Here is an 8,970-nt window from a genome sequence, read left to right on the forward strand (position 1 = left end):
GCGCGGCAGCGTGAGGCGGGAAGCGGCGCCGGCGCGCGCTGAGGGCTGTCACCCGCCCGGCCCTCGCTGAGGTACGGCGGAGGTCTGTCTCTATGTGGCGAGGAGGCCATGCGAGAGCCGAGGGGAAAAGCTGCAACGGGGTGAGGGCAGTAAAACGAACATGAGGTAAATGCTCAGCCGAAGCAGCCGGCTCGGTTATGGTTTCATCTCGAAGTATTTTCAGAGGCGTTTTCGTGTGAAGGCACTGTGATAAGAAATGCAGGATTGCTCAGACTTTTTTTTTCTCACCAGAGTGTATTTGTCTTCCACGTTTCTGCTGAAAGTAGGTAAAACCCTGGAAGATGGCACGGGAGTGTTAAAAGTTCAGTGCTGTAGAAAAAACATTAAGAAAAAAAGCCCAGCTGGAGATTGGAAGATAAGCAGGATAGGTCAGAGCACTTGTTTTAAGGTATAAAAGAACAGTTTTGACGATTACGGAAACCAAAATACATACAAGCAGCTCCCAAAGCATCTGAGGTCTCTTGGCAATGATCATGTTTTCCTTAAAAAAGTAAATAAAAGCCAGCCCCTAGTTAATTTTGGCTGTACTCTTCTATTTCCACAGCAAAGAGTATAGAGATACAAACTGACGAAGCCTGTGACGAAGCTGTCATTCATACTTTGTACCCCGAGGCAGGGCTCTTTTGTCATGCTACATAAATGCAGCATCAATAAAATTTTCTTTGCCTCCTTTTCTTGTCAGTACTGACATTTTTTTTTTTAATCTTTATCAACTGGGGTTCTTTTACCCAAGGGGGCTTGGTACTTTGCAGAATATTAGAGAAATAGAATCCATTACAATTCAGCTAGTGGCTATAATCAGTAAGCTATGTGCTAGTTGAGTTTATTTTGCCTATCCATTTTTTAATAGAATTCACATGTTAATACTTTTTTTTTTTCTGTCATATGCTTCTTCTTTCTTAATGGCAAATTAATGGCCATTCTTGAAGAATACTACAAAATAAGGAAGAAATATGTTTTGGCAAAACAGCAGGAAACAAACATCTGTGAGAGTATTTCCAGTAGGGCTTTTATTGCAATTTTCCCATCATCTCTCTAGCTCCAGTGCTGGTAGCTGTAGTCTTGTAAAAAGCAGAAAGGTGACAATCCTTTTGACTGACTTAGCTACACTTCAGAGTGCACCGAATCAAGCTTCCTAATCCAGTTCCCTCAGATGAATTAGATGAGGTGTCTGATAAAGACATACAACAAGATAATAATTGGAACAGAGAAAGAGGCAGGGATGTAGCATAGTTTAGCAGAGAAATTACATTAAATCTGATGCAGTGCAGAGAGTACATGAATCTTCAGATGCTTCTTGAAAAACAGTTTCAGCCTGTTAAAAATAACCTATAAAGGGCTTTTACAAAATTTTAACAAGCTGCTGCTTTTACTTCGTTTTGAGGGGCCTGTTACTATTCTCCCTTAACAAGATAGATTTCTTAGTCTGTTGTTCTTCAGTCGAAGGATGCCTGACTAGATGGACGGCTGTTGTCATCTGGTATGGCTGATCCTATACTCTATTCACGCAGCCAGCTGCCATACAGTTGCCTAAAAAATACTCATGTATGTATGCTTTAGAAGTAATTGCTTTGACCTTTTAATAACAGTTAATACTTCTATTGTATTTTACAGGTTCTAAGTACTATATCCCAATATGTTTATCATAGTTCCAATTTTTATCTTCTTTTTGGGGATTAGGAACAAGGAATATTAAGCAACGAGCAGAAAGTCATGATAAAAACAGTGATCTCTGCAGGTAGTCCTCCCAACCCACATAGTGAGGCGCCAGTCCACGTAAGCCATGACTGACACCTCGCTGGTTCACTGCAACTGGTGTCAAAGCTCCCATCACAACATACAACCCCTGAACCTCAAAAGGCGAGTGCACAGTCCTTTTCAGGGACCATAGCTGCACAGGATCTCCAGATGTTGTAATGTGGAAAATGCTGCAGTACCCTATCGCACTCTGTAAAGTCTTGCTGATGCTCTGGTTCAGTACTGACTCAAAGAAGTGCAAACTTGGAATTACTGGTGCTGCTGAACATGTTTTTCTACTGATGCGAATGCAACATTGACTTTGTCTTTTCTGTTTACCTTGAGAGACATGCTGTGATCTTGGCTTAAGTGTTAGGAACTGACCAGGTTACACAGAAACAGAAATTAAACTACACGAGGAATAAAAAAATACCAGCGGTCCAATCCTGAATATAGAAGTGACTCTCCTTTTCAGAGATGACAAGATGGACAAGGGGGAGAAAAAAGTGTCTGTCATTCAGTGAGGACAGCAAAGGATCCCGAAAGCAGAACAATGTTTCCATTGTTTTAACACAAGCTCTGCTTCTCCACTGAAAGATCCAAATGACAAGGACACTGAGGGTTTCTTTCTCTTTTTTGTTTGTTTCCTTAGTAACAAATACACAAGCTGCACTGTTAGAATACCATCCTTTTCTCTTTTTTTTTTTTTTTTTAAGATAAAGACATGTCAAGGATGTATTCAGTGCTTTCAGTAGCAGGTTAAGGTTGCTTGTATGAATGAACCTCTGTTACAGCATGATGTACTTCAAAGTACTGCCTGTAGTCCGCTGACACAGTGAAATAACTTAAAACAAAAAGCATGGAAGAAATTAAATGCTTGCATCTCCATTTCTATACTGATTAGATGGTAAACTCTTAGGGCGAAGTCTGTCTCACAGCAGGGCTCTGATCTTGATTAGCAAAGCAGATGTCATGTTACTACTACTATTAAATCCTGTGTAGTGTCCTAATTATATCACAACCGTATTATCATCAATAATACAATGTGCACCATTTTAACGGGACTGATTTTGACACTGACAACTCTTGCCTATGTTTTTGTTGTGAGCTCTGCATCATGAAAGTTCTTTTTATATATAATTCTGTAATAGAAGGGGCAGGTGTTGCTGTTTCTTGTTAGGATTCTATCAAGGTTATGGTCTGTAGTTGTGGAATTCACTGGGTTATGGGAATTGGAGAGATATCATGCAGTCATTGTCTGTGTGGTTTAGCACATTAGAAATAGAACTGGTAGGTGAATTGTACCCAAAAACATTAAAAGCTATTCTGAAAACAGGACAAACTTAAAACATGACAGGTAGAGGCAGGAAAGACCATTAAAGGCATCTAAACTGAGAAACAATGTCAGGATCATTCCTTCCTGTGCTTCTTCAGGATATGTTAAGTCTCAAAAGTTTGGAGACTTTAACCAAATTTAAAAAAAAAAAAAAAAAAAAGATTGGTCTTAGAATTGTCAAGCTCCGTGTTCTCTGTTTTAGCTGAAAGAAGACTACTGAAAGAAGGAAAAATCATTACAAAAATAACTTCTTTCCTATATGTTTGCCATAAATGTGAGTTTAGTAATGGGGGGGGGGGGGGGAGTTTGCTCTTCTCTTCCCAGTTACTCAGGTTTATAACATTGTGTTCTCTGAAGTTCTCCAAGGAACAGAAATATGTCTATTTCTTGCGACATGGCAGCAGCCAGCCTGAAGAGTATAATATAGAAATAACTGACAAAATTAATATCAAACTTCTGATTATATAATATGAAAATATAACATTATGCATTAATTGCAAAACAGCTTGTTGCTAGGTCATAAATTACACTGGTATTTGTCGCAGCATATTTTAGTTACTTGTCTGGAACTGCACGTGTAGAGAGGTATTTCAGGTGAACAGATAAATTAGTATCTTTTCATTTGAGATTATTTTTGAAAACAGTAGGAGTAAGTATTAAATTGTACTACACATGCCAACATAAAACCTGCAAACCCAGAAAAGATGCAATGAAACTATTGCTTCAGTGGATCAGGGAATATTAAGCGATATGATCAGCTGTCCTGAAATACTTTGACATCTCAAGCTATGCTCAAGGGGAGAATAGGCAGAGGAATTTTTTGGGGGCTATGAATCAGACAAATTTACATCATGATTTTTTTATATGATGTAGACATCTGCTCATATACCTATAAATGGATGTGAGGTCAAAAAAAAGTCTGTATCACTCAACTCTGGACACCTAATTCAGTATATATAATTCTGTCTAGAAATATACACCACTAGAGCGTGATTTGTCATCTGCAAAATCTGAGTTGCTCTTTTTATCCCCACCATCACTGTGGAAGTGCTACTTTTATCACTTCTGTAACTTTTGAAATAGCAAAATCAGATGTTAACTTTTCTAATATTCAGACTGACAGATATACAAATGTCCTACCTAAAGCAGAGAAGTTCACCAGGGAAAGTCACTAGGTTAATTTTTTTTTGTCCTCAGAATTTGGTTTTATAATATTAAATATCTACTTTCACCTGAAAATCTAGATCTTTTACTGCAGGGTAACAGTAGTAGGAGATTAGAAGAGTTCAGATTAAATAAAAATATAAGGTCAACAAAAAGAATCATCTTGATATGAGCACAGTAATGAAAATGGTGATCATAAGAACAAGGGACAGCCAGATTTATTCCTGAAAATTGTTTCTTGTACTAGCCAAGCTGCGGAGAGAAAAAGATACTGGATCCATGAAATTCTGACTGTCCTCAAAAGCAGAGGAAGCTGCAGGGACTGCAAGCAGCTACTTGCCTAGTTTGGTAAGTGGGGAAGCCCTGCAACTGGTTGTTTCTGCTTTTCCTGCTAGCTGTTGTTGGATTTGCAGAAAGTCCTTCAAGAGACCCAAGTGCAGAACAGACAATGGTAGTGTGCGAATATATGTGTATATCTCTCTATATAAAGAGTGACAACTGTGTTTTTCTAATGGGAGAATTTATAACTGTTTCATTTGTGTATAGATCTGGCACAGTCAATCAGTTACAACCTCTGGAACTGTAGGGTTCGCAGATCAGGACCCAAAGGTGAGATACAGTAAAAAAGAAGTCCTAAGACTGGGGACACAAGTGTTTTGACTCATTCTAATATGCTTTACGCTGCTACAAAGGAAGATTCAGGACCGGAAAGCAATACTAAAAGTATACATTAGAAGGTCTTTCTCTTTTAATTAAAACTGTAGATTTAGCCGGTGGTGTGAGCTGTGCATTATATCTCTCAATCCTAACTCTCAAATTCCCAATGTTACTGTCTGTTGGCAATCTACCTCAGGTTTGTCTTTATGGGAAATAAGCATAAGCATTTTACCTATCAAATGCAGACTCATTTTTATAGTTAATACTGTGAAAGCACACTAGGATGGAAAACAGGATAAAAATGGTAGGCAGCCTTAACATTTGTTTGTGACCTGTTTCAGAATTCAGTATTTGGATTTAATTTCTGATTAGGAAAGTGCATTGATATACATGACTGGACTGGACAAAAACTGTCAGTGAATGAGAGCCTAACCCAGTAGTTCTATAACTTCTCCCTCATCTCTGAAAAAATAGTAGTTAAACTAGCCCAAGCTCCTTTAGTGGGGTGGGATGTCTAGATCATATCCAAAGAAAGATATGATGAAAATGAAAAGACAGAACTACTCTGAACTCCTGATAGTGGCTGGGTAATTCTGAGTGCAGAGAGGGCTGGATTGTGCCTCCAGCAAGATACGTTGAGACTGTAAACAAGAATTGGGCTGCACTTTACCATGAGACTGGAAATGGCATCATCAGTTTTCCAGCCATTGACTCCTGTTAAGTAAATTACACAGTACGGTGGAACATTTGAATCTCAATTTAGCATGCAAACAGGAGTGGCAACACAATAAACCCGCACAACACCACATACAAACTAATTGCATTTTATGAGGATCATAACATTTTAAAGCACAAAAGCAGATGCTAGCATGTATTGTCTGTATTTAGCAGTCAAGAAAGCACAAGACACATTTCTCTGTGGCAAAAGATAAAAGTAGTAGAATAAAAAGATCTAAGTTTTTCAATGTACACATACATATTATAAAATCCACCATTATATAGGATTGCCATCTGTTTCATGCAGCTATAGACTCCTTGGATAATTGTTGGCCAGCTACTTATCTGAGAAGCTAAACCTGTGTTTTGTGAGCCGTCGAAAAGCAGAGATTAATTTTCTGTTGATACATGTTTTGTAAACATACATTCTGCATATGCTTGTCCATATATGCAGAAAAGTTGGCTAAAGGCAGGGATTCAAGCATTTTCTGGTTTAGGTTTGTTTGGTTTCTTTTTTTCTTGCCCCTTTTTTTTTTTTTTTTCCTTCCTCCAATAGGTGTGTTTCTCAAAACCTAGACTTTTATTTCCATCCTCATTTTATATCCTGTCCAGATTAGGGCACCCAGCACAAGCATATTCTATCATTTCACAGACAAATAGGACCAAGGGGATTACTGTAATCATGTGGTACAACTCACTGTAAGATAGAAGCCATGTGACTGGTGATATTACTTGTCATTTAAACCAGAACATCCCTTAGGAAAACATCCTAGAACATCCTGTCTCTACAGATTGTTAATTCCTTGTTCCAGTCATTAATTACTCTCACTACAAATATATACATCTTATTTCTGCCTTGAATGTATTTAATTTTATCTTTCAGCTGTTTTTTCCTTCATCTGTAAGACTGAGGAGACAACAGGACTCACCGTAGATATAAAAGCAAGTCATCCTTTTGAGTAATAGCATTTTATCAAGCACATTTTTCAATTTCTAAGTTGTTTCTGTATCTCTTCTCAGATCCTTCTCCAAGTTATCAAATGATTTCTTGAACTGTGAATTCCAGCAGCGATTTTTGTCCCTGTCAAGCACAGGACTGTTCTTTTCCTATTTAGTCAGTCTGATGATCGTATCTATCTGGTTAATTGCCAGGCATTCAACTGATTCTTCATTTGGATCCCTGAAGGCATTTCAGAATTGCTGTTCCCTCTTCAAGAACGTGAATGCCTGCCTATCCCCACCTTTCTTTCTAAACAAGGAGATTTGGAGAGTTTAAAGCCCAGAGAAGCCTTATTGAGAGGGAAACAAAATATTGATGAGTCTATTACCTGCCCTGAATTACAAATAGCATTTCAGCTACATCGGAGACACTGAGTTGATTTTTTTTTTCTTTTCAGTTGTAACACGACTTTCAATAACTCAGCAGGAACATATAGTAAAGTTTCTTTAACATCTTAAATGCAAATTTGATTCGAAAATCACTGATGTTTAAGACAATATAAGCAAAATGGGCTTCTGGGAAGAGATAACATGGTACTTGGTCTAATAATAATGTTAGACCACCTCACAGACGCCATCTTATAGATGTTTTTAGACAATGATAGAAATATACTTTCTTAGCATTGAATAAGCTGTTGCCATTAATCTGTTATTAATCCGTCAACCTCACAGCAACTCTTTTAATATATATATTTGAATAAACAATAGATGGAAGATAAAATGAGCACTACAGATGGTTAACATCTGTCATTTCTGCAAGCAGTACCATTGTGCAGATCATATGTTATACTGTTCTTAAGTTGAAAGAAGTAGGAATGTGGCTGGCCTGTTCATAAATGCACTGACACTTTAATGAAGATTTCTGCTACTGAGAATCTTATTACAAGGGGAAAGCAAAAAAAAAAAAAAGTTAGCTAATTGATTGTAAAAACATTTTCAGCTTGATAGTGTTTTCTCCTGAATTCGTCCAGACATACTGTACAAGTTAAAGTTTTGCTACATTCAGGAGGCATCTCTTGTTGAGAATGACCAGCAGGTCACCTCGAATTTTTCAGATGTGAATCAGAACATAAGTTTTCTTAGTAAAGCTATACTCTAGGGGAAAAAAAAAAACAACCCACCAGACAACAAAAAACCAACCAACCAACAACAACAAACCTCCACAAGCCTATTTTTGATTAGGAGGATTGACTTCCTGTGGTAGCCAGCCCATTGTTTAGAGGGAAAAATGCAACAGGGCAGGGTAAAATTTCAAGGCATCACACTATTCTCTAGAATTATACAAACACAGATGTTATTAAAGAGCTTGTTCTTTTTTACAATGTCAAGATAACTATACAAAGTAAAAGGTAATGTTGGACATGGAAATTTTCTATCAGAGAAGGACAAAAATGAAAGCTTATATCGTAATTAGTATGAGTCTAGTGTAACTTTGAAACTGAGGAGGAGACTAAAGAGGAGAACAATAATAACAAGGGGAAAACTTAGGTGCTCTGTAACTGTCTGAACACAGGATTGTGCACTATAACTTGACACTGCAGGCAGGCCTAACTGAGGGATTTCTTTTTAATAACTTATCTAAAAAGTGTCTAAAAAGATTGCTGGAAGGAGAACGTACAGAGCAACCCCATCTTCTTGTCCTGCTCACTGGGATTTTTACTGTATTAAATTCACTGTGGTAGCTGCTAGAGCTACCTCTGCTGCTTTATTACTTATAATGATATACCTGACTCTGCAAGATTAACCAACGGGCCTTATTTGCCACCCTTTAATTTTTTCCTCCTCTCAATCTTTCCTTCTTTCTTTTCCTCAAGTCACTTAATTCCATAAACCCCCAGACAATGCAACTGAGACTAAAGACCAGTTTTATTTAGAGTCAAGAAAGAACCATCACTGATTTTTATTTTTCTTGATCAGATTAGGTGTATGAGTTTCATTTGTGGGTTGGAATGTTTATATATGAATTCTATAACCATAACTACTAGATATTTCTGGGTTTTGTTTTCTCCAATGCTATCTCAGTAACTGAGAAGCAAGCAATACTCTTAAAGCTGCTGAAGGATTTAGAGACAAAATAGCATGTAACATTTTCTTCAAGTGGGAAGACGTGCTTGGTACTGTACTGGCTCCATCTTGTGGCTAAATCTGTACTGATTTTTTTATAACAGGTTGACTCTTCTTACCATCATCCTTATATAAATTTTGATAAATAAATGTGTGAACTTCCTTTATAACTTTTAGAACAAATAGGTCAAATGTTGCTGGTAATAGAGAAATAGGGAGACTGGTTAAATACAAGA

This window comes from Balearica regulorum, chromosome 17 (genome assembly GCF_011004875.1).
Source record: "Balearica regulorum gibbericeps isolate bBalReg1 chromosome 17, bBalReg1.pri, whole genome shotgun sequence".
NCBI lineage: Eukaryota > Metazoa > Chordata > Aves > Gruiformes > Gruidae > Balearica > Balearica regulorum.